General features: G+C 35.4%; 1 long non-coding RNA gene across 1 annotated transcript in view; it reads left to right on the top strand.

The window, feature by feature from the left end:
- Window positions 1-869: 869 nt before the first annotated feature.
- Window positions 870-27589, top strand: part of LOC124954305 — a 52246-nt gene continuing 25526 nt past the window's right edge. The window contains exons 1-2 of the long non-coding RNA XR_007102513.1: window positions 870-1003; window positions 1330-1437. This is a non-coding gene — a long non-coding RNA (uncharacterized LOC124954305). The remainder of the gene's footprint in view (window positions 1004-1329; window positions 1438-27589) is intronic.

The following is a 27589-nucleotide window of genomic DNA, read 5'->3' as shown; positions in this document are numbered from 1 at the left end:
TCAGGTGCGCGATTCACGCACATGCATGGCAGAACGAGCGCGATTTCATTCGATTTCATTTCACTTCATTTCATTTCATTCGATTCGATTCGATTCGATTCGATTCTGTTCGATTCGATTCCATTCGATTCCTTCGGAATCGTCATCGACGAGTTCGATCATCCACGGGAACGATCGACGTGGCTCTTCGTTCTCATGAGAAATCTATTCACGACATGATAGAAAACGTTCTATGTATAGCGAATATATACAGCGTTCTATTGATAGCGAAATATTTTTAACTTAAAAGCAAGAGAATAAATTGATTTCGAACGAAGGATTAAATAGATGATGTCAAGAAAAAATTATTACTTTAGAATAACTCGTTATAATGGTTAGTTTCGATTAAATTCTCGACTTTTTACTTCGTTCTTCCTTTTTTTTTTTTTTTTCTTCCTTCCTTTTTCTCCTTCTTCTTCTCGTACAATTTTGATACGAGTCATATGTCACACCCTATATTTCGTAATGTCGAAGTATCTATATCGTATTTCATAAATTCACATTTAATTTATATTTCTGCGAAACTATTTATTTTATTATTCATATGTTCATAATTTATAATTGATCATTTGGACTGTGTAGTACAATTATTTATACACATCATGCATATACAAAGATATCTACTCGGACGATAACGTCATTCATATATACGTAATGTACACTATCAACACTTTTCCATATTTTTGAACGTCATTTCCATAAGATTTGCATTAATTCGATTTAATATATCGGTAATTAGTAATAAAGTATACGTGTCGATAACTTCTGTAATATATTCTCTAATATATTTTTTGATTGGTTATATTTCATAGGTAACATTAATTTACAGATTTGCGTAATAAAGAAGAACAGAGTTATGCGCATGCGTGCCGCTAATCCACTTTCGGCGGCTCGAATACTACGCCATGTTAGTTCGTAGACGACAACGAGCTCCACGAATTGCACGTCGTTCTCTTAATTACAGGTTATTATTTTATTATCTTTATCGTTCATCGTCGCCAAGTACATCAATCGATAGCTGATGTAACGATTTTCCAAGCCATTACATTTTCGCAAACAAGATATACAAGGGAAAATGAAATTTACTACTTTGTCAGCGTCTATTTCGTGAGTCATTACGTCAGCTATTACATCATATTTCGTGCACTTACTTTCCAACCTTTTTTTTTTTATGACCACGACTCTCTTTTATCGTCTTTTTGGCGTCTCAAAATGTAATTTAGATCGTTAAGTGATCGATATGATTTAGTACGAAATTGTCATAGTGTGTAATTTATGTGTCCTATATAGGTACTTACATATATCAAAATGGTGAACTTTCGAAAAGTAAGAGGACAAGATGGCACAGAAGAGGGATAGAGAATAATGTACCAGACAATGAGATAAGTCGTACGTTGGGTAATATCGATTTTTCATATTTCATCATTATTTTTTCAATAATACTCTATCGAATTTTTTTCTTGTTTCTCGCATATAGACATTTTATTCTATACTAATTATAATTTTACGATTTTCTCATTTTTATCATGTTTTATTAATCAATTACGTGATGATTTAATGAGTTTGGAGATAATACATCAAAGATTATACGGGGTAGTATTATTTCACGTCGATTCGTTTGCTTCATACGGTATACGCGTAATGTTACTTTACTTAAGTCTTTCAGCTTTGATCGAAGTCATAAAAAAAAGCTTTATATATACATATGTACGTGGATATGTATATACGTACATAAGATTAAGCGATAAGTAACTATGTAAGTGTTAAAACTCGGCGCTATGTTTTTGTTGATGTTCCAGGAAATTCTAACTTGCTCAAGAACGTAAACAACAGATGAGTGTTAATTTATAATGCTTATATGGCTCGTAGAATTGCAAGGACATTTGTCCTTGATCAATGAAACGTATTACTTCTCTCTTGGAATATATGTCTTATTTCTCGTATAGCCGAATAATTATCACACATATCGTATATACAAATACACGAATGCGCGTACGCAACGATGGTTTCTCTTTCATATTAGATGTTTTATTTTACTGTAGTATAATTGAATTCATCAATTATCTCGCATATTTTTAGTCGAGTATCTCAACGATAAGTAATTGAAAGGGATCTAATTAATTTGTCGTTTTCTTTTCTTTTTTTTTTTTTTTTCTTTTTTTTTTTCATCAACGATATTATTTTTCTCTTGAAATCGAACATTTTTTAATATTCTTCTTCGAAATATTTTCAATGGAAGATCTGAAAGGAGACAAGCAGACAAACGTTAGCTTATATCATTTATAAATTAGAGTAATACCATTTGTTTTTAGAAAATACGTCTAATATATACGATATCGACATCATGAATTTTATTTGTAACATAAACGAATAATTATTATAGATATTTTAAATTAAATATATCGATATAACAATTAAATAAATCTTATTAGGATATCATTTTTTTTTCTTTTTTTTTTTTTTTTCAATAGTTTACAGATCACCGTTAGTTTAATCCGTTTATAGATTAAGGCTAATACTTACATTCTTCTTTGCTATAGATCACAGTGTTTATTTCTTTCGAATATATTATGAATGTTTATTTTAGTATAACCGTATAATTAATTATCATTCTTATTCGTAATCATCAACTAAATTACCCAATACTAATTAAGAACATATGATTAATATCTATAATGTTGTTTATGAATGATATCAGATATTTTCTTTTTCTTCTACTTTTATCTTGTTCTTTTATTTATTTTTCTTTTTTTTTTTTCTTTTTTTATTCAAACATTCCGAAATTCGTTTCGAAATATTTTAGAAAGCCATATAAATTCGTCGATTTATAGAGGTCGGGTTGACCGATCGGAAAACAACACTTAACATAGAAAACACATTCGTTTCCGTATAGAGCCGGTAGTGAAACTCGTATGAGACTTTACACGCACACACATACACACACACACATACGATATGTATCGATAGAATACACATGTGCAACATAGTTGTTGTATCTGTACGGTTTGACCGTAAATACAGCCGAGGGGGTTTTCCGTTTAGCCGATGATTTACGGCGCGAACGTGTCTCGGAAGGTGTCGATCGCATAATGGCGAGTCCTGTCGCCGTCGATCGCCCGCCGATACGGTAATCACGGGGTGGCATCTACCTGGCCGCGATCATAACGATAATGGTCGCTTCGCGGGGAAGACTTCATCCTACACGCTGTCTACGTTGGATTATGTGCCATTGTGTATCTGCTTCCTAGCTCTCCGATATACCTACGTAATTTTTCTTTTCTCCCTTTTTTCTTTTCTTCTCTTTTTCCCGACCATCAAACAAAACGTCCTATACCACGATCTATTCTACCTATTATTTACGATTTCGTTGGACTCCTTCCAGAGAATAACGATCGATACAAACTCATGGATTTATTTCGAAGAAATAAGAAAGATCGAGGTGCCAATCACATAATTTTAATACATACAATATAGGTATATATATATATATATATATATATATATATATATATATATAACGTACCGTTGCTATCGAGTTCTTCTCGATTAATGACCTCAATATGGGGTCACTTTCGAATCTTTCTTGTTTCTGGGGGAAAGTAGATAAAATCATTCAATATCTACTTACATATTTTTCATAGAATGCATGTACGTATTCTGGTGTATATAATTGTAAATGCATATATATATATATATACTTATATATATAATATATATTTAAATATACATATATGTCGTAGAGGCGAACTAATTATCGAATTTCTAATAGCGCTTGATACGTTCAATATGACGATTACGTTACATACCTTTCTTTCTCTCTCTTTCTCTCTCTCTCTCTCTCTCTCTCTCTCTCTCTCTCTCTCTCTCTCTTTCTATCTCAAGTTACGAGATCCAGCACGAGTTACGTCGTCATTATTTACAAACCAATGATTGGTGAGCATCGGTTCATACGTCAAAAAAGGAGAGACGGCTATCTAAAAATCTCCAAAATTGACAGCAATTTGCAACGGTTGTAATCTTTAGTCCTCTTCATTCACACCAGCCAAGCACAAGAGAGAGAGAGAGAGAGAGAGAGAAAGAAAGAAAGAAAGAAAGAGTTCCGTGTATATAGTGTACATATATATCTCTACAATATACATATACATTAGCTTTACATAGGTAGATATATGTACGTATTGTATATAACCGTCATTATCATCGAGCGAATTCTCTCTCGCTCGCTCGAGCGAGTCCGTCCGCCACGCTGCTACGTGATCGGTATGGTGTTACAGCAATTTCTATAATATTGCGCACCTTTCTGTCCTCTCTTCGTCGTTGTCTTCGTCCTCGTCGTTGTCGTTGTCGTCATCGTTGTTGTTGTTGCTGTGTTGTTGTTGTTGTTGTTGTTGTTATTGGCGTACGTGAGCAACGTTGTGTCCCGAGTTCTTCTTCTCGACTAACAATAAGGAATCTTTAAGGGCCCTGTATAATTTAGCCGCCGTCGTGGCAAGCTTTAAAAGACGAGTCTCGTGTATCCACCTTCGCGCCTGGCGAGAGCGCGTGCTCGTACCAGCCGCAATTATTATACGTGTCTCGTACTCGCGAGTGTAAACCAATTAAGGCGCCCGTGCAAACCTTAGAAGCTACGTTTTCTTCTTCTTCTTCTTCGTCTTCTTCGTAGTCTTCTTTTTCATCTTCTTCTTCGTCTTCTTCTTCTTCCTCGAATTCGCGCATCCACTCGGATATCGCTCTACCATGTCTTGTTATATACTTATGGTTTATTTACTTTTCTCAAGCTTGTAATCGTTTTAATTTGAGATTGTCTGTTCTAGATAGATTTTATGAATATTTGTTTATTAATGATTTACGAATAGGAAGAGATTAGAAGATCCTCTTCTGTGTGTGTGTGTGTGTGTGTGTTCGAAATTGGCAGATTTTTAATATTCAATATTTAAATATATGATAACGTGTAGGTTAGCAATAAATATTTTTTATTGAAAATTCTAAATAATTAAATTAGAAGACTGGGAGCAAAAAAAATTTTAACAGAGAAATGTTATTCGACGTATTTTATTTGATTGTCTTTTTTGTTTCTCTCTAATTTATATCGTTTTAATTTAAGATTGTCGATTTTAGGTAGAATTTAAGAATGTTGGTTTATTTTTATGATTTGAAAATAAAAAATTCCAAGTATATGTGTATAAGAATTGGCCGACTTTTATTTCAGTATCTAAATATATGATAATGCTTTAGATAGGTACACAGTATTTATGATTGTAAATATAATATAATTAAATTAAAAGATTAGAATCGAAAAAAGTTTTAATAGAGAGATATCATTCTTTTGACATATTTTATTGTATAATTTTATTCGTGTGTTATTCTTTTTTATTATCGTACTTATACATAATAGTTTTAACTTGATCATTTTAATGATCGATCGTTTAGAATTAAACATTCTATCTTAGATAAATTTTAAGAATATCAATTTATTTTATATGCTTTAAGAAAAGAAAGAGATTAGAAGATGTGTGCGTGGACATTGACCGATTTTTAGTGTTTAGTATCTATATATTTATATATATGATAATCTGTTCAGTATATATATTTTTATATTAAAAATATAATATAATTAAATTAGAAGATTGAGAAAGAAAAGAATTTAACATAGTGATATCCTTCCGATCGACCTACTTTATTTTATATGGTTTTATTCGAGTATACTTTTTTTCCTCTTTCTCGACCTTGCAATCGTTTTAATTTAAGATTACTTGCGTTCGATAGATTCTAAGATTATCCTCCTTTTTTTATGTTCTAATAGTAGGAAGATTAGAGAGATATATATAAAGTTTATTTTTAATCGAAACATTCAATATGATTAAATTAGAAGATTAGGAACGAAAAAAGTTTTAACATATATATTGATTCGCTCGGCGTATTTTATTATACGATTTTATTCGAGCGTTTTTTTTTTCCTTCTTTTCTGTTTCTTCCTTGCTTTTTCTTTTTACTTTTTTTTCTTTCTTTTTTCTTTTTTTTCCCCCTTCTTTTTTATTTCGTTTTCGGCATTCTCACGCGCGTGATGTCTCCATGACGAGATTAATTTCAAAGGACGATTTCGGTGCGGTTATTTCAAAATTTCTAGCACGGAGATAAGCTCGGTCACATTTCACGCGAACCATTGCGTACGCATCACGGTGCCGAGAAATCATAGCTATTAATGCCGCGGCAAAGATGTCTTCGTATTTAAAGACAGTAACTATAAGTCATTGAGTAATCGACAGGCGGTCATTGAGTGTTAGTGCGGGAGTGACGGTTCGTTCTGGCGTCATCACGTGGGAAACTGCGAGTGAAAGTTTTAAAATGTTAGCCGCTTATATTTCATCCGATTTTACCATCGGTCGTATATCGGTCGCGTTTCTTCGATCGGCATCGTTTCATCTTTTTTGTTTTTTTTCTTTACTTCTTTTTTCTCTTCTTTTTTTTTCTCTTTATTTACATTTCTTCTTCTTCTTCTTTTTTTTTTTTTCTCTTTCTTTTTTATATATCGTGCTCTCGTCAGTATTATTAATGAATTATCGCTAAGTATCGAGCCGTTCGACGATACGATTTTCTTATTCATTTTAAAAGTTCTTCCACGAAACGGATAAAATGAAATATTACTGGATTAGTGAGAGTGGCCTGCATAGTGAGAAGAGAACTGACATAATTGCGTTCTTACTGGTAGAACGATATAAAGGTAAAAGGCAAGTTGGTAAATGTATAATAATATCTCGAAACGATCGACTATCGGTTGCAACGTTCTTTGAAAAAAAAAAAAAAAAGAAAAGAAAAGAAAAAAAAAAAGAGAAAAAAGAAAGAAAAGAAAAAATAAAAGCTTGCTCGAATAAATCATAAATTATTGTGCGACTTGTAACTACGACGGCCATAATTCACGATCGACTTAAATATGGCCTGCTTATTTCTGACAAAAATTTATGTCAACTTATCTATAGCAATGATAATAATAATAATAACAATAATAATAATAATAACAATAATAATAATAATAATAATAATATTTATTATACCGGTTAAATCCTTCGATAAAATTAAATACTAATACAGAGAAAGATTTGTATATATGAAAGAAGGAATAAATTATTTATGATCGGAGAATTAGTGTTGAGTTACCTCATACAATTTTCGCACGGTTTTAAGAACGTAAAAAGAATCAAGTAGATTGACGATTAAAAATCGAATCGATATAATTGTTTGTGGTAATATTGATTACGTTCAGAGATGTATGAATATACCATAGAAATTTCATAAATACTTTAGGTAAAATATCGAGTATCATAAGTTCAAGAATATCAGGTCAGTCGATATAATTATTCATTATTTTAAAGATAAACATTAGCTTAGATATATGTATGTAAGCCTATGCTGAATAAGTTTTTTAGTTAATAGTTCAAAAGAAATTAAGATCGGATTGTAATTATGTTTTCGAAATAAGTTTGTCAATTTTATGGGAGACAAATTTATATTGGATTTTTTTCTATTGTTTAAATAGGGATTTAAAATGTCTAAATAGTATTCAAAATGTGCTAGTACAAGAGTGTGGTAAAATTGATTTTTGTTTTCAACATTATTTTAAAATATTGATGACAATCTCACGATGAAATTGCAGATATAGCTATATATATTATAAACTGAAAATAATAAAATAATAACTTGTTTGCAATGTATCGTAAATGATAGGGTAGTAGTAAACGTGATTTCAATATATCGCACAACGATGATGTCATACAAAAATCAAGATAATGTTATCGATTGTATAATGATATAATAATAGTTGTGTTCGCTTGCGATAGAAACATACAAAATTACTTTAGCTTTTAGATTCGTATGATTAGATTTATGTCAATTAGTTGATGTTCGCTACGTTTTGTTGTAGATTAGTATCATTTAAATTTAGATTTAATTTTATGAAATATTTCCAAGTCGTAGGCCATAATTTACAAACAGATCGTGTTTAATGAGAGATGTAATGTCATTAATAAAAATATATTGAATAAATGATGATCCAAGTGAGTGGCCCTGTGGCACGTCGGATCAGACCTCGATCTCTCTGGAATATTCATTTCTATATCTGAGACAGTGTGTGTGTGTGTGTGTGTGAGAGAGAGAGAGAGAGAAAGAGAGAGAGAGAGAAAGTTCGATATATCTAGGACAGTACATTTCCCATTATGACGAGTGATCTTAATTTATTTATTACGATTACATGGCTAATAAAGTCAAAAGTTTTGCGCTAGTCTATATATATATATAATATCAATCTCTGATAATCATTATTCGAGTTCATGTGCAATATAATTGGTAAAATAATATGAGATTAGTAAGAGCGGATTAAAAAAAAAAATTAAAAGAAAAGTTATATTGCTCATTAAAAATGAGGTGTTTAATTAGCGATAAGAATTTTTTTTTCCATTACTAATTATAAGCCGTCTAATATTTTAGTTATAATATTTAATTTGAAGATTGATTTCTAATTGGTAATATGGAAGTAAACCGTAATCATTTGGTCCTTATTTTTCTTTTTTTGTTAACATTTAATCCATTTAATTTTCTATAACTTTCAATTCTATCGAATTATATTATAGCATTTTTTAAATAATATCTTATAGAGTCCGTGCGAATTCTAGCAAACGCTGCAATAATATTTATAAATACTATGAGCTAGTTTTTTCATCCTCAATCAATTCAATAAAATTTTTGATGAATCAATGGAAGGTGATAAATGTAACATGATGGTTAATAAATCTAATCGCAATAGAAGTATTAACAAAATTAACAAATAGAAATAGAGAATAGGAGGCCCAAGAGGGATCCATTTTTTATTATTATCCTCATCGTGAGATCTATACTCGGGAATATTGGCTTTAATCCCGTAATAATAGCTATAAATAGAATTTTTCTGAGACATATTAAATGGATTAAGGTATTCGAGTGAATGAGTCAGTAATTATTATCATCTCAGATATTTATTTACCACCGTTAGTTTTGGTTTTACGGAAAAAATACTCAGAATAAAGTTATGTTATTTCGAAGGGTACAATCTGACGACGTGAAGAATTTTTTTTTTCTTTTCTAACAATTTTTTGAAGACAATTGAGTGAAATATCTAATTAATGAAAAAAAAAAAAAAAATACAAAGTGTACCATAAGATAGTCTATCCTTTATTATATAGGCGTTATAAGTAGCAGACTTGAAAGTCCCTTTTGATAAGACACGTTCTTAATACCACTCATGCAATTTTTCTCTGATCTCTTTCATTTCCTAATTCAGATTTTATAATATCCTGAATAATTTTAAAAGATTCGACCTGGATTATGTTTTTTTTTTTTTTCTTTTTTTTGATATAGCTTATGTTTCGTGCGATCTAAGAATTTGTTATCGATGTAAGAATGAACAATTCGTGAACAACAAGATTAATGCGAACCAGTATCGCAAATGTCACAGTTGATTGGATATTAGCCAGTTGTATAGAACAAATCTTGCACATCGTTTTCACCGTGTTGATTAGTATTAAATTACGCAAGCTTGACAAAATGTCAAAGAAAGAAGAGAGGTGATTTAAAAGTAATGAACGTTAATTACGGCGAATTCCGAGTCAAGGGTGAATAGGTAAACGGGTCTGCACGTGTCGCAGGGGTCAAACAAATATACCTGTGGTATTTAAACAATTCTTGGAATTGTGACACACCACTATGTAATGATAGGAAATATGGCAGTGTTTACTTAATTACTTTTGAACTAGGATTATTGCGCACGTACATATGTACATTTGTTGCGTTGAATCTGGTATCATTGAAAGAATTAACAGTAGATTTCTTTTGGAATCTTTTAATGTTCGATCGTCCTCAAAACGTCATTTGTTATGGATCAATTTGTCATATAAAAAATCATTCTTATCGTCACCCAACTATCACCTAACCATCATCTAATCATTACCACCAACTATCATCTAAATATCTGTACTCTGGGGATCTCCTTCTCTTATTTTTCATTGTTCTCAAAAATAAATAATTCCTTTGTTTTCTTGAAAATTGGTACTCATGGGTTGTTGTTGTTGATTGTTCCGTAATAATCATGGAGAATATCAAATCAAACTTTGGAAGATTCTAAAAGAAGCATATTATCGGTGTTTTCAATAATAACAGGATCGATGTAACAAGTGTGTCTGTCCGTGTGTAAATGTCTGTGTACGCATGCAGACGGATTCTACTTCGAAGGTGAGTAGGTTAGCGTTGCCATATGTCTTACCAATTACTGTCCTATACCACAATCCCGGGAACTTTTTGATTGCTCTACGTATGAACAAATAATATATTATATTTATAGTAATTATAAAAATATCCTACCAAAAATAAAAATAATTGAAGTTTATAATGAGTTAGGTATTTATCCGTACGACAGCAACGTACGCAGACACTGACTATAATATGAGACAGATAATAATAATAATAATAATAATAATAATAATAATAATAACAATAATAATAATAATAATAATAATAATCATTTTGGCAAATCTTCGACGTCGTTGACGTTGTCGTCGTCGTTGTCGTCAATCGTCGTTATAATCATTATAACGCCGATTCGTATACCGTTCTTATGAATTTTATTCAGTCTGGTTGCTTTCATATACGTTGACCCGTTGAAATTTTCATACGAATCGTGTAATTATTTCTTGTAGGAATTCCACGATCGGTGGATAGCATCAATAATTTATTTCAAATTCTGATCGTATTGAATTCGGTAACCATTTACAAAGTTGGTTGACAGAGCGAGAGAGAGAGAGAGAGAGAGAGAGAGAGAGAGAGAGAGGGAGAGAGAGAGAGAAAGACAGTGAGACAAACAAACATATAGAGAGACAGATAAAGAAAGAAAAAGAAAATGAAAGAGAGAAAAAGAGAGAGAGAGAGAGAGAGAGAGAGAGAGACGACAACAGTAGTAGCTTAACGAGGAATTCGGCCGGTTAATCTCGGAAAAATCTGATCCATGCTGTTAATAGGATAAAAGGAGTATAAATAAAATAAAATAAAAAAAGAAAGGGAAAAAAAGGAGGTAAGAAAAAAAAGTAGAGAGAGAGGGGGAGAGAGAGAAAAAACAGGATCGTAAGTTTCTATAACCACCGCAGCCACCGCTGCCGCCCCCGATTTAGCTTGCGATAGGAATTCTCTTTCTCACGATCACGATGAAATTATCGTTTGGACGTGATCACGGAAAAGAAGGTAGAAAAAGAAGAAAGAAGGAAGAAGGAAAGAAAAAAAAAGGGCAAGAAAAAGCGGTGAAAAAGAAGGAAAAAAAAAACGAAAACAAAAATAAAGAAGCGTTATCGTCCGTGGATAGGGCGTTATAACGAGGAGGCACGTACCGAAAAGACTAACCCAAAAGGTAAAGGGATAGAGGGAAGAATATGGACCACCCCTCCTTCCTTTCTCTCTCTCTCTCTCTCTCTCTCTCTTTCTCTCTTTCTCTCTTTCTTTCGAAGCCAGGGACCAGAATTATTTATGCCCACAGCTGGAAAGAGAGAGGGGCTGCCGGCGCTGCCGCTTCTGGTCCATCGTCGTCGTAACTCAAGTTAGAAAACAACGAGGCCGTGTAAGCGGTTATGTATCCAGGTAGCGGTAAATTAGTGGCACGGCCCACGAATTTCGTTCGCGATGGAGAAAGAGAAAGAGAGAGAGAGAGAGAGAGAGAGAGAGAGAGAAAAAGGGTCTTCCTTAAGAGAAGAAGATGGTCGACGCTCGCGAGGACGTCCTGTGGCGAGGCCAGGCACTCCTGATTAAAATTACTCTCCCCAAGATCCGCCGAGATTTCCGCGGCGAAATTTATGAAATTGTCCCGGTTTATTGTTTTAAATGAGCCTACGTTCTCGAAAAGATCACGCTCGGATAAGGAAGGAATATACTGTAAATCCAAAAGGGTGGAGAAGTAGGGAGCAGCGGGGGTGGACGACCCCCTAGAGAGTTGACCCCTACTCTCGTATTTTTTTTTCCCCTGACTCTTTCTTTCTTTCTCTCTCTCTCTCTCTCTCTCTCTCTTTCTCTCACATTCGTGAAAATCCATTTCGTCGAGTCTTTTTAACGACGTACGTAAGCAAATGAGATTGATGGTCGATATTTACGAGCGAACAAGAATAAACGTCGGCTAACCTTCGTTCGTGTCTCAGGACTTTAATTCCGAGATTCTTGTAATTGACCGAACTCGCAATTAATCTCGAGATTAATCTTTATAAATTGCGACGTGCGTACTGCTTCATTCGAGTTTATATATATATATATGTATATACAGAGAGAGAGAGAAAGAGAGAAAGAAGAGGGATGGGACTGTTAAAGTTATAGACATATAAACTGTTAGATGCCGCGAGAAGTGGTTGGCTCATTGGCGAGTATGTAGATGTACATATATATCGTGAGAAAATGATGGAATCCAATCGAATATGAATTCCATAGAGGGGAGGGGGGACGGCAGGTGCGGATCCAAGGGTGCCAATCATCTAACACGACGAACACGTTCGATGATAGTACAACTATCGTATCTCTTTTTCCTTCTCTCTCTCTCTCTCTCTCTCTCTCTCTTTCTCTCTCTTTTTCTTTCTTTCTCTCTGCCTGTCTCTCTCTCTCTTTCTTCATATCTCGCGCTCGAGTTTGACTCAATATCAATCTAATTTATCCTACGAGCCTGGTTTCGCTCGTATAACGGTCCGAAGACGGCATGGGAATCGTGCCAAGATCGGCACCAACTCTCTCGGCTCGGGACAGACGGAACGAGGCGTAAACCTTTGCCTCTCTATGTGCGATAGCTCTCGCTTTACGATTCGCAACGCTCAACGTCGTTCGAAGAAGGAAGATGGAGGTTCTCAATAACGGTTCGATCTCTATCATCGAACTCGAGACGTTTAGAAAATTGCAAGCACGAGCGTTCTACGGAATGGCTAAGGTAATGGGATGTTGTTCTATTATGAAAAAGTATAACCGTGAATTTGTAGAATTTATTACAAGTTAGAGGTTAGACGAGATGAGAAAAGTAAGTACGACGTAACCTTTGTACATTCTTCGTTAGAGGATATTTTTTTGGGAATCTCTCTCTTTCTCTCTCTTTCTCTCTCTCTCTTTTCCTCTAGGGCGCACGTGCACGCGCATACACTATCTGTGCGTGTTTATCATCGGGAATAAATGTAGCGAGTATATAGCGTCGTCATTCGGCGTCTCTTCTCAACGGAAAGAACTTGAAAAGGAAGAAGAGAAAGAAGAAGAAGTTCGCAGACTAGCTTGGTTAGCTAGCTAGCTAGCTAGCTAGGCTAGCTCGCGGCTCCAAGTCACGAGGATCGTGTTCCCTGGGGGCTTTTTCTTCTAACGACGCCGACGAGAAGAAAGAAGAAGGGTTGTGAGTAAAAGAGAGGAGAGAAGAGCGGAGGGGGAGTCCGATTAATAAATTCGCAACGTCCACTTCCGGTAACCGTAGCGCGTGTCCCATTAGTTTCTTAAGACTCGGCCTAAAGAGAAATTAAATACAGCGTCACAAAGATGGGTGTCGGCTTGGTTGGGACCCCATGCCGAGTACCCTGGCTCATAATGAACGCTCGCAACATCGTTCTTAAGCGTAATGCCTTTGCCGCGTTGCGTTTGTGCGAAGATACGCGTGTACCTAACTAGGCAGGTAGATATCTACCTACCTGTGTACTCTGTAAAGGCGTGTACTTATTTACACGCGTGCGAGTATCATCGCGATAAGCGAGGACCTTTCGAACCTTAACGTTCGACTCAACAACGACCAACTCTATTAATTAACGCTTTGCTATCTTATTCATTTTCTTATTGATAGAAATATATGCGTTTACTCGACGCATAAACCCTCTGGCATTATTCTCAAATCAATGGGAGAATAATCTTAGCGCCACTTATCTCTTACCCCTCGAATCTATATCGATTATATCGTCGATACATTTTCGAGTTTAAAAGTGAAAGAAATAAAATGGAATAGGATAATAGTGAGATCGAGATGATATCAATCGTCGTCATTCTTGAGGATTCTCGTTTGAATATATATTACGTCGTCTACTTTTATTTCTTCTTCTATTTCTTCATCTTTTTCTTCCTCCTTTTCTTCTTCTTCTTTATAATATTTATTTGATAATATTTCTTCTTTATAATATTACTTCTCGAATAGTTTATAGTACTGAATTTTACAACGACGGCAATTAAAATCTTCTTCCATTCTATCTCCCGCCCTTCCATCCTTCTTCCTCTCTTAGTACGCCTTTTCTCCGCAATGTCGTTCTATTCCGGCTCAAGTAAAAATTCTCTCTTGGTCTTAACAATAACTCAGTACATTTATTTACTCGACTGTCATCGGTTAATTAATGATTCTTTGATAATACAACGTGATTTAGAATGGGTATTATTGGCGGAATGGCGTGTTGTAAAGTAATTGGTAATGTCCCCCACTCGGGTGAGAAAAAAGAAAGAAATAGAGAATGAGAGAGAGGGAGAGAGAGAGAGCGAGAGAGAGAGAGAGAGAGAGAGAGAGAGAGAGAGAATACGTTTTTCTTTAGCATAGCACCAGTTGGAAAATATGAAGTGGAATATTTATCTAGCAAATAGCTGTGTCTAGTTGAACACTCCCTATGGTCATTCTTGGACTTTATTGTCAGCGTTGCAAAATTTAACTTTTATCGTTCGTAATATAGAATTTTACGGCTGTACGAAATGAAGTTCGATGTTAATGCGGCATCGCTTGATAAGGGAGAAATAAAGATGGGGTGGAATGGGGGAGAGACGTAATAGAAGAGACAGAAGCGAGATAATTATCGAGATAATTAATTATCATCCCTCGCTCCTGTTACATCCCTTTGATACCTAATAATAGTTGGACTCAAAAAAGAGACGATAGAAGAAATCACAGGAGAACATTTAACGTTGACGTACATACGTTATAGCTTTCAGTTTTTTCTTTTTTTTCTTTCTTTTTTTTTTCTTTCTTTTTTTTTTTTTCTTTTTTTTTGTTCGAACGAAATTATAATCGGCTATCTTCATCTTACATCTCGTTTCTGTTGTTTCCTCTTTGGAGATTAGAATCTGGTAGTCGATCGATGGAATAGCCAGAAATGACAAAAAAAAAAAAGAAAAGAAAAAAAAAAGAGAAAAGGACCCAAAAGAAAGAAAAAAAAAGAGGAAAAAAACAAAAAGATAAAAGATATCCCGTTAAGATATTAAGAACGAAACGAAGAGAAAACGTAATTTTCCTTTATGAATATTATCCATTGCGGCAGAAGAGTCAGTCAGTCGTCCACGCCAGGGGGTGTAGGCGTCTCCTATCTTCTGGTTCCAACGTGTAAATCAGTCTCGGTGGAAGAAACAGGCCGCGTGGCGCTCACGTGAGATTTTCTTCCATTGCCAGCAGGACACCGATGGAGTTGGGCCGACAGGCCCCATGGCGGTGCAAATGTATAAATACCAGCCACAAATCTGCCAGTTGGCTAATTTATAAATTTCACGCCGATCTCGTAAATGCATTTCTGATTTAGGGCGTTTAAATTATCGCTAAACCACTTCTAACTGGCCGTACATGTAATTTCTCTCTCTCTCTTTCTTCTCTTTTACATTCTCACACTCTTACTCTCATTCTTTCTCTCTCTCTTTTCTTTTACACTCTCACACTCTCACTCTCATTCTCTCTCTCTCTTTCTTTTTATCTCTCTCTCTCTCTCTCTCTCTCTTTCTATCTTTTTCTCGACCTCCTCGAGCATGTTGGTATATGGCTTTCGATAAATGGCGTGCGCATAATCGCGAACGATACTTCTGTAAACGACGAGCACGCGCTTACGTCTCCGTGAGGAAATATGGAGATACGAAGATATATACTCGCGATATCACCATTTTCTCGGTATATACAAATATACGTATATATATATACACACACACACACATATATATATATATAGCGCCGATCATTCCGCATATTATCGTATTTCGTTACTCGTAATCTTTAACCGCTCTCTGTTTATTCGTCTCTTATCGATTTCTTTTCGAACACAGATAGGTGTAGGTACTTATATGTCGAGGACTGTCTTCTCTGTAGGTCAACTCGTCGCAAATGTTAAACCTATATGTCGAAACCTATATATACATATATATATATATATATATATATATATATATATATATATATATACTTACCTGTCTAATAATTAAACAACGCTGAACTTCGTAGTTGAATTTTTTCTTTGTTTCTCCCTTTCGATAAAATCGATAAGCAGCGATCTGATATTCGAGGGAATATCGATAAGTACTTACATAGTCGTAAGTCGATTTATAGAGGATAATTGAAAATTATTTGGTAACACGGTTGATCGATAGCGAGCCGTTAACTCGTTCATACATCACTAGTGCCCAGGGCCTCGGCACCTTCTCTCTCTCTCTCTCTCTCTTTCTTTTTTTTCCTCTTCCTCCCTCTCTCTTTCCACCCACCGAAGGAGTCTTAGCTGGTCGTCTTAGCGAGGTCAGGTCGACCAATAAATCCAATACGCCACGGTTCGTCCCGCGAGAGCGAGAGCATCGCTTTTACAATTCATGAATTTATTATGGGCAGCAGCAGCGAGAAGAAGGATACCGCGGAGCCACAGCATCCGACTATTGATTTATCGTTGCGTACGTCTCGACTATATAGGAGAGAAGGAGCTCGATCTTTTCGAACTTGCGTTTCTCCCGTCAAATGTTTTCCATGCTCTATACCCCTTTCGAACGAACGAACGAACGAACGAACGAACGAACGAACGAAAAAGAAAAGAGAACAAAATAAAATCTCATAACGTCGAAAGGGAGACCTTGGAGACATGGTAAACAATTATCTCATGGTCTTTTTTAATGAACATAAAAATGTTCATGACGTCAGCGTAGAACTGAACGGAAGTGAGTGCGAATAATAAAATGAGCAAAAGATGACAAATTTCTGATGATAGTGGTGGATATTGGAAAAGAGGGAGAATTAGACGCTTATCCATTTCGAATGGAGGATGAAAGTGCGCGCGGCCGCGGCCGCGGCCAGTGCGTCAGTGCTTGTTTCACACAGACACGTAAACAGAGGTAAGCCGAGGTCGATCGGCGTATGCGCCGCACGGACTTACCGTAGAAATCCCGTAGTTCATTAATCAAGCAACGACCGGAGTCGGAATGCCTTCGTATTTCGAGAGTTGCAGTCCATTTATCACGGTGGAAACGTATTTGTAGGCAGTGGCTGTGGCCGCTTCGCTAACAAGTGGATACGCTGTCCTCGCGGATGATGTAGCACCGACTAGGCTCGAGGCCCCCTACGGCGTCCGACACCTCCAACCTTACAACCTCCGACCAAACTCTCTCAACCCCCACTGCAACCCCCTTTGCGAAAGGAGTTTAACCAATTTTCATCGATAGGAAGGATTCAGGGAAGAGAATGAAGGAAAGGAGGAGAGAGAAGATACGAGAAACGAGTTTTACACGAGTGTTTTCCGTATTCCTTAGACATTTCTTTGTTAGTTTTTTTTTTGTCCTTGTCAAATAACATAGTTAAAAACCTAACAACATAATAGTGAAATGTAGGGATTTCTTTTTCTTCGTTTAAATCGACCTTGTTAATTGTTCGTTCGTGAAGTATTAAAAATGATATTTTATTGGCGGTAAAACGAAGATGGATCTTATGATTTGCCGAAGCGACGAAAGCATACGAAAAAGAAAAGCGTGACTGAGTTTAGTCTCTCTCTCCCTCTCTCTCTCTCTCTCTCTCTCTCTCTCTCTCTCTCTCTCTCTCTTTTTGTGATTGTGAGTGTTACGTAAGAAATGAGCTTGCTTAGTCAATACTTTTTACGTTGCGGGAGAAGAACGATGGTAAATTAAATATTGAAATATCATGGCTCTACGGAGTCATTAAGATACCGATCGGTAAGATTTACACGTTAAAGGCGATGCCTCGCGGTATATCTCACAATGGATCGATTATAGCGAGAAGATTTTAACCGTGATCCAGTAATAATTATTAAATGTGCGCGTATTAATGTTAGTGTAAGTGTATGCGTAGTGCAACTCGCAAGTACGCCTCGTACGTTTCTTTCCTTATGTTTAGCAAGAAAAAAAAAATTCATCGAATAAATTCATGGTTAATGTCGTAAATTAATAATGAAAGATATTTCAAAAGGATTTCTCATTTTTCTTTCAACGTTGGACCAACTATGGACGTATATGATAAACACACACACACACACACACACACACAGATCAATTTCTTGCGTGCGACAACGAAAGTAACTTTCTATAGGCTATCGAGCACGAGGCAAATGAATAGTTTTATAAATGTATCTTGCCGTGAGGCAAAATTTAGTCCGGTTAAACGACGTTAAGAGAATAGCAAATAATCGAACTTTGATTTTCTCTTGTATCACGGTCACGAAGTAGATGTTTACATTCCCATTGACATAGGATACAAATAACAAATCTTTATATCATTATCATAAGTGTACCTTATTCCTTCGTATTTTTATTTATTCTCTTTTTTTTCTTTTTTTTTTTTCTTTCTCGTTCCTTTCTTTTTCCTTTTCTTTGACAACTGTCCAGTTTTGATTTATACATATTTACATATTTATTAAATTTCATAGGTAAAAATAAAATAGGCAAATGAAACGTTGGCTGTTGAAATTTTCGAAAATGAAATTCATTGATAATAACATTCTCTTAGAGGAACGTAGTATACGCGAAGTATAGTTGAAAGGATGAAAGAGAAGATGGAAGGAAGGGAAGAAGGGAGGAAGGGAGGAAGGAAGGGGTCATGGCGTAATGAAGACGGTAGTGGTAGTCGACGTGTCTATGATCTACGATGAAAGGGACGCTCGAGGCTCGCAATAATTTTGCGAGGGACTGTATGCGAGTGTAGAGGAGAGAGTAGACCGAGTATGTATCGTATCGGTGCGCGCGCGTGCACCGAGGCGAGGGCGTAAATGCTTCTTCGCCCCCTTCATCGAGAACGATCCACGTAATGGTAAGGTGTCCGATACATAACGCGCCGTACGTGTCCCGTAGACTTCTATCTTTCTCTTATCCTCGAACCAAGCTCCGACATTCAACCCTGTTCTCTTTCCTGAAGGAGCAACCTTACCATACGAAAAATAAATAAAAGTTGAGGGGCTTTATTGAAATCTGCCCTCAACGAGCTCCTTCCATCCTCATTTTTCATTTTCTCTTTCTCTTTATTCTTCTTTTTCTTTTTCTTTTTCTTCTTCTGCTTCTCTTGTTCTTGTTCTTTTGCTTGGAGTTAGAGTAGAACGCCTCGTTGAACGCTTTGACGGAGGCTGGAACGTTCCTCTGCGTACGAGTCGTTCACAGCGCGCGAACTCGACGTCTCGACCCCTCCCACACCGTGTCGTCTTTACGTGGCCCGTTGTTCTTTAACTTTGAACGTGCTTGGTATAGGTGATCTCGAGGAAGAGATGATAATGATGATGATGATGATGACGACGACGATGATGGTGGTGGTGGTGGTGGTGGTGGTGTTGGTAGTGCCCTTGAATTTTAACCGTATCGCTTTTGGAGTTTCGTTATGTCCAGTCTTAATATTTCACATTTTTTTTTTTTTCTAACTACCTAATTTTATATTAATTGAACTTCATTTTGTACATCTTTCATAGCTTGACTTCTCTTATCGTATAATATCGTATAATATTATACAATTATATATAGGCTTGTGCAATATGAAATATCGAATTTTTAATTATTCGTTAAACTTGATCGTGAAATGATTCATTGAATGTTAAAAAGTTAAACATTTTTTTTTATTATACTTTTTTTTTTGTATTCCTTTAAAGTCTATGCAATTTTTTGTTGACTATCGTTATTATTTTTTTTTCTTTAAACTTTTATCTTTAATTTTTCTAGGAAGTTTTAATGACTGTATCGACCGAAGAAATAAAAAACGAGTTTATAACTCTTATAAAAACAAAAAAAAAAAAAAAGAAAAGAAAAAGAAACTTTTAGCCGAGAGATCATCATTTATTTCGCAATTTGATACATAACATTCGCAATCAAGAATATTGTATTGTTAATAAAACTTAAAAATACTTTCGCAGACTTTTTGTCATTTAAAAATCATGACTCTTTCGCCGGAGAAATTTTTTTCGTTGGAATCGCGCTGAAATAACACGATATTATACGATCTATCTTGACCGATGAAACGTGTGTTCGCCATTAAAAAAAAAAAAAAAAAAAAACTCACTAGCTTTGTTCGTTTCTTTTTTTTCTCTTCTTTTTTTTTCTTTTTTTTTTTTTTTTTTTTTTTATTTATCCAAAAAAATCCTAACGAAATTATTGTCTTGTATATCGGAAAAATTCTTCGTCGTAGTTCGAAATCGATCGAACTTTTTTTTCCGAACAAAAATCAGAAAATTTACGACGATCATTAAATGGACTATTCGTTCGTTCGTTGGTTATATCCGTCGTTCCCACAAGATTGTAGGTAGGTAAACGTTAAATATGGAAAGCGGAGGCTGTTGACGGCTTTGGATAACGGAGTATCGCGTCTTGAGATAAGAAGAGGTGCAGGCGCAGGCGCACGCGCTACGGCGGTGCGCCTTGAAAACCCTGCGCAATCCGGGAGGATAGATAGGAATTAAACGCGACGTTAGTATGTGGTACCTAACGTCGAACTAACGATAATTCTAACTTTGAGAATCGAGAGCTGAACTTCTCTCGGATCTTTTTCGTCGTTCTTTTTTTCTTTTTTTTTAATGTTTTTTTCCCCCGTTTATTTTTTCTTTATCTTTTTTTTCTTGCCTTCCTCCAGTACTAGAAATTCCATGGTAATGCGCTTGTCTCCATCTTTAACTTATTCTCTCTCTTTCTCTCTCTCTCTCTCTCTCGTTTCTTACTTATTCTCTTCCTTATTCTCCTTTCCCGTACGACGACGATATCGAATGTAAGCAAACGAAGAAAGAAAAGCCGCTCGAGGGTACCTCTTCTACTGTTCCTTGACGGATAGGACAAGCGAGAAATTCGTTTAGATAAGAGGAAGGAAGTAAATAGGATCTATTCGCCTAAAAGAGACTCTTCTTCGTTTTTTTATTATTATTCTTTATTTATTTATTTTAAATCAATTATCTCTCCATATTCGATCCCTCGAATGTTTTAAACTTACATACAAGATGTATGTACTTATATTTTACGTTATGATAAACGTGTACATTATATTTTACACACACACACACACACACACACACACACATATATATATATGTACGTAAGGTTTGTCATCGGAAAAATTCGAATTACCTTGAACTATCCATTATTCTATATTCATTTGATGTCGATTAAGAAATACGAAAGTTAAACTTAGATACATCGAAGATTTATTATTATTATTATTATTATTTATTTATAAATCCTAAGAAAATTTCTCTTCTGGATTAGTTCGTGATATATTAAACGTAAACTCGTCTTGTGGAAAGTCTTATCGACGGAATACCATGTTATTTTCGCGCATCTTCCATAAAGAAAACAGGCAAATGGAAGGACGCTCTCGGATGCGTGACGTTGTTACAACGGGAACGAGGCCGTGAAAAATGGTGTTTAATTTAATCGACCGATTCGACAACATAAAGAGAGAGAGAGAGAGAGAGAGAGAGAGAGAGAGAGAGAAAGAGAGACACCAAGAGACCTGTCTTATACCTGGACTAAGACTCTAAAAGGTGAGAAATGTTGCTCGTACTCTGACCGATGTCTACACACCAACGCTGTCACGGACTGACATATCGCTCTGATAAAACCACGACCCCGGGCAACGGTTTCCTACGGCAAGAGTATGCCGGCTCCACGACATTTAAGTATTTCTTACATGTTTCAACGATTCGACGGCTAATATTCTCCGACGTTTCGAGCAAGAGAAACACGAAAGGAAAAGTCTTTTTTTCCCCATTCGATCTCCCTTCTCTATCTTTCTCTTTCTCTCTTTCTTTTTTTCTCTTTCCTATCACAACGACAATTCTCAGGCTGTCTTCGAAATCGTCCTCATAGCGTTTCTTTCCCTTTTGCAAAATACAATATATCTCTTAACTCTTGGTCTACCCAACATCTACCCCTCCTCTCTGCCTATAGTACACGCTTGACTCCAAGATACGCGAGATTAACCTTCGACCTTGTCGCGAGGACGATTAATCGACATGCTCTTATCTTTTTTTTCATAACTCATTCATGACATTTACGAATATCATTTACCCCATGGTTAACTTGCTTAAGTAAGTACCATGTTTCCTTTCCAAGTGCTTTATATCTATTTTTTTCTTCTTTACGTTTTCTTCTTCTTTTTCGTTTTTGTTTATGTGTTTTTTTTTTATTTTTTTTTTTTTATTTTTTTTTTTTTTTTTTTTTTTTTTTCTTAAGTAAATTGTATTCAGGAACGAAAGAAAATACAAAGATAAACAACAACAGTGATATAAATGAACGAAAGAAAAGAATTGTTTGTCCTATCGCGCGATTTTCGATTTCGTTTAAGACAGACAGAGAGAGAGAGAGAGAGAGAGAGAGAGAGGGAAAGACATAGAAATAAACACTAATTTTCGTTTTATCGTTTCGTAAAAAAGAAAAAGAAGAAAGAACGAACGGAGGACGAATGTTGTTTGTTAATCTTATTTTACAAGAAATTCCGTTCGCGGTCAATAACATTTCCAGCTACGATCCCGTTTGAAACACTAGACGGGTCGGCGGCTTAGCATTGAGTAATGCGGTGTGGAGTGGCAGTAATGAGGTACATTAATATGCAATGAAAATGTCCCTACGCGGCTCGTGTTATTCGAGTGCGTGGGGAGTGTGAAACGTGCGATAGCACCGAGATAGTGAGCTAATATTAATAGCGGCCTCTCATTGTTCTACGATACAAGCGGGAAGGGTTGGAGTCGATTCTCTCTCTCTCTCTCTCTCCCTCCCTCCCTCTCTCTCTCTTTCTTTCTCTCTTGATCTTTAGCACAAGGAGAAAGGGAAGACGATCCCCACACGAAAGATATCCTACGAATCTAATCGGTAAATTAAACGTTTTACATTTCCCACTCGAACGTTCCTTTCATTTCTTTTTTCTTTTCCCTTTTTTTTCCTTCATTTTTTCTTTCATTTTTTCCTTTCTAACGGGCTAACACGCGCGACAAGTCCCGAGAAGATCGGTTTTTTATTTATCTTTTTTTTTTTTTTTTTTTTTTCTTTATGAACATCCATTTATTTGCTTGAGTAGTTTTATTAATAAATGATAAGTTATTAATTTTTGTAATATAAATGATCAGTACATGTTTATGTATATGATTATCTCAATCGGAATAAATAATTAACTCTCGGGGTTGCGTCACTTATGTAATATTAAGCGTACTCATTTTTTTTTTCTTTTTTTACTATGCCTTCCATTTATTTTTCTTAAGTAATTTTATTAATCTATGATAAGAAATTAATTTTCTAATATAAATCATTAATATACATAAATGTATATAAATATGATTGTCATAAATAATTCTCAGGATTGCTTCATTTAATATATTTTTTTATTAAAACTTCTATTTATCTGTTTTGAGTAGTTTTATTAATCAATGATAAGAAATTAATTTTGTAATATGCATATACGTATATGAATACATTAATTACTCTTAGATTTGCATCGTTTATTACTCTTACTGATATATTTTATTATAAATCCTGATTAAATTCATTTAAAATATCGAATAGATAAATGTTTGAAAAATACTGATAAGAAATATATATATATATATATATATATATATATATATATATATGTATAAATATTTTATTAATCCCTTAAAGCATATTATTTTACTTCTTTTTTATTTCTCTTTTTAGATTTATTTTCGAAGACGGCACTCGTTAGTCGCCTTTACGTAGAAGTAAACTCGAGCGAAAGAATGCGCTCGATGCGAAATCTCGCGTCTCGCGTCATAGCGGACAGAGGTGCAATTACGTGCTCACGTTTGGTCAGAGAATCTTGGTTCTTCTTCTCCGTAGGCTACCAAGAGTGTTCTTTTGAAGAAAAGCGTGCTGGAGGACGACCGACTCTTCTTCCCTTCTTGCCTCTTTCCCTCCTCTCTCACTCTCTTTCTCTCTCCTTTGATTTTCCTCTTTTTCTCTCTGTTCGATTCTCTCCCTCCTTCTTTTTCTCTCTTTCTCTTTCTTTCCCCGTCTATCTGTCTGTCCGTCTGTCCATCTAATTTTCTCTCCCACTCAAAGAAGAAGAAGAAGAAGAAGAAGAAGAAGAAGGAGGAGGAGGAGGAGGAGGAGGAGGAGGAGATGGAGGAAGAGGAGGAAGAGGAGGGCGTCAAGTTGAACAGTAAGGAACCGAGAAAGCCTTGGTACCGTGGATCGTTGAAATAATATGAGAAGAAGGAGGGCGGCTCGCTAAGCGGAGCTCTCGGTGAGGGATTTGGCACGACTCGGTCTCGCCTCTAAATTAGTAATTGCAGCCTCCGTGACGTGGCGCCCCGATAAAAAGTGGCTGTAATGCTCGCCGATACGAGGTCACGAACCGGGCTAAAGTGAATACTTTACTCGTGTTGGAGCACGCTCACATCGACGATAGCTATTCTATCTTTATCTCTCTCTTCTTTTCTTTCTCTCTCTTTCTCTTTTTCTCTTTCTCTCTGGACTGAGTGAGCTGGCTGGCTGGCTGGCTGGCTGGCTGGCTGGCTGGGGCTGGCTAGCCAGCAAAACGAAGAGGGGGCGTAATCCGCGGCGACGTGTATTCCCACGTCGTGCTTTCTCCGTTAACGTTTCGCGCGAGTCGACTACAAGAGGAAAGTACAATCGATCCCTGGTCCGACACACCGAGGTAATAATCGAGCATGCTTCCGCGAGCTCTTTCCCCTTCTCTATTCTATGTATAGGTATATAGGTACAATGAATCTTTCGATTGATCGATCTATACGAATATTATCTAACCGATTAGTCATTTCTTGGTGACATTAATATTCCGCTGAAGTATACATTATATATACATTAAAATATAATATATACATTATATAATATATATTATAATATAATATTATATATATATATATATATATATATATATGTGTATGTATTTATCAATCAATACAAACATCGCCTAGCCGATTAGTCACTCTTTAGCAACAGAAATGTTGAGCTGAAATAAATATGTATATATATGTATATATTATATCGTTCTATTGATCAATACGTATACCGTCTAGTCAATTAGTTACTTCTCTGTGACAGAAATGTTAAGCTGAAATATACATATAAATATTATATAATATATAATATATATATGTATATATATATATATAAAATATCCCATTGGAAATTTTGCATTCAATAATTTCCTGAATTACAGCTCGTTTCGAAAAATATTTCAAATAAAACTTATCCTATTTTTAGAACCGTTTTGCGACAGTCAAAAATATTCCCATAGATGAATATATAACAACAGGTGACCATTGTTTTATTTTTTATAGGTGGAATTTGAACTACCTTGAAAGATCAAAGTATTTATGGTCAGTGAATTAGTCTTGGGGAATGGATTACGTGTCTACCTAAATGAAAACATATAGTTCCGTATAAAAAAAAAAAAAAAAGAAGAGGAAGAAGATACAAAGGTCATCTCGAAACCTCGGAAGCGCGTAGAAAAGATCTATGACCATAAGAACCATAACATGTCTCTATGATCATTCTCCTCTCTCTCTCTCTCTTTCGCCATCTTCTTAAAACAGGATAAGTTTTATGTGAAACATTTTTCAATGATACGATTTGTAATTCGGGAAATAATTTCGTGCGAGACATTTAATATTACACCATTTATATATATATATATATTTTGGAAATTTCATTAGAAATCCAATGGTGACACTTCGTAAGCGTGTATCTAACGCGTACTTTGACTTTAACGATTTGTAGAAAGTAAATTACGTTTCATTAGAAGAATCCGATTCTAATGAATATCCAAACGTTCAGTAATCCCAAGCTGTCGTCACCAAGGGAATGCGGAAATTTTGTCGCAAAGGCTGACTTAACCAATTCGAAAATATACTTTAATCCACGTACGGTGCGACGTTATTTAATCCCTGAGTTCATAGAAACCTTTGGTATCAGCTTAATTACATTTGAATGATGTTTAACTTCGTTCGATCATATTATTGCGAAAATACTTTGAGAGGACGTAACGGTAGAAATTAATGCTTTGCGATTTTAACGTTCGATCCTAAGTTTATCTAATTAAAATCGAATTTAATTTCATTACGCAAACGTTCATCATTATCATCATCCCTCAGTCTAACCCCACTTCACGCTTTCCTTTAATTCGTTAGCATAAAGCAGGGTTTCTCAAACTATAACAGAAATATCTAGCGGAACGCCATTGTTTAATTTGAGAATAAATGTTTGCTTAGTTCTTTCAATTCTTAATATTTACTCGCTTAATTTATTTATTATCGATATCTATCTATTCCGCACGTTATTATAAAAATTTACGATTTTAGAATTTGTTAAATTTGTTAAATGTTCAGGAGAAATTATTGTAGGAATTATTTTTATATACGAAAGAGAAAGTTGTTCAAATGATCGAGTCAATCTAATTTAGACGATTAGCTGAATTTTAGGATGCCAATATGCAAAGTTAGGTATTTTCAAAAGAAAAAAAGATAGTTGTCGTAAAAAGGGGTTGAAAATTTTTTCCCTCTTTCTCTCTCTTTCTTTCTCCCCTTTTCTATTTCTGTCTCTCTTTCACTCTTTCTCTCTCCCTTACTTATACGGCATATGTGTATATATACATATAAAGAGAGAGAGAGAGAGTATCTCCGTTCGCAGTACCTACTACGTCCTCCCCTCGACTGGTCGTCGTACTCGACGGTGCCGCGGAGATCGAGATGCAAAGGAGACCCGCGCTGCTTTTAAACTCGCCGCCACGAAGCGGATAAATTCGCCCGGGTCCCTCGATCTATTAATTCGAGCCGCCGTTGCATTCCTATGGGGTCTCGACCGCTGTGCACCTCGACTCCACGACCTTCCTGCTTTCTCGCGATCGCTTGCACCTCTTGCGTAGATATATCCCATAGAACCTACCTAGCTTCTTTTACTTTCTTTTTTTTTTTTTTTCTACCTATCTCCTCTCTTTTCTGTTCTCTTAACGATTTTTACTACTACTATATCTTTTTTTACTTTCTTTACTTTCTTGTTTACTCTCTCTCTCTCTCTCTCTCTCTCTCTGTTTTTTATTACACACTCTTTCTATTCCTACGTCCTTCTTCGTTCTATCTCTTTTTTCTACTCTAAAAAAAACGTGCGTATTGTCTGTATAGATCATTTCGATGAGGAAATGATGCCCGATGTCATAGTTACGAACATGAGTAGAAAACAATGAAAAAGTATTACGTATCATACCGTGCTAGAATGTTTTATATTAAGTAATTTATTAAATCTGTATATTTATCTTTTCTTTTCTTTACAATACGCAATGTAAATACGTATGTATGTAGATATAAACGTGGATACGCATATGTAGATA

This window comes from Vespa velutina, chromosome 15, assembly GCF_912470025.1.
Source record: "Vespa velutina chromosome 15, iVesVel2.1, whole genome shotgun sequence".
In the NCBI taxonomy this organism is placed as follows: domain Eukaryota; kingdom Metazoa; phylum Arthropoda; class Insecta; order Hymenoptera; family Vespidae; genus Vespa; species Vespa velutina.
The sequence above is the reverse complement of the archived record's forward strand: the minus strand, read 5'-3'. Positions and strand labels throughout refer to the sequence as shown.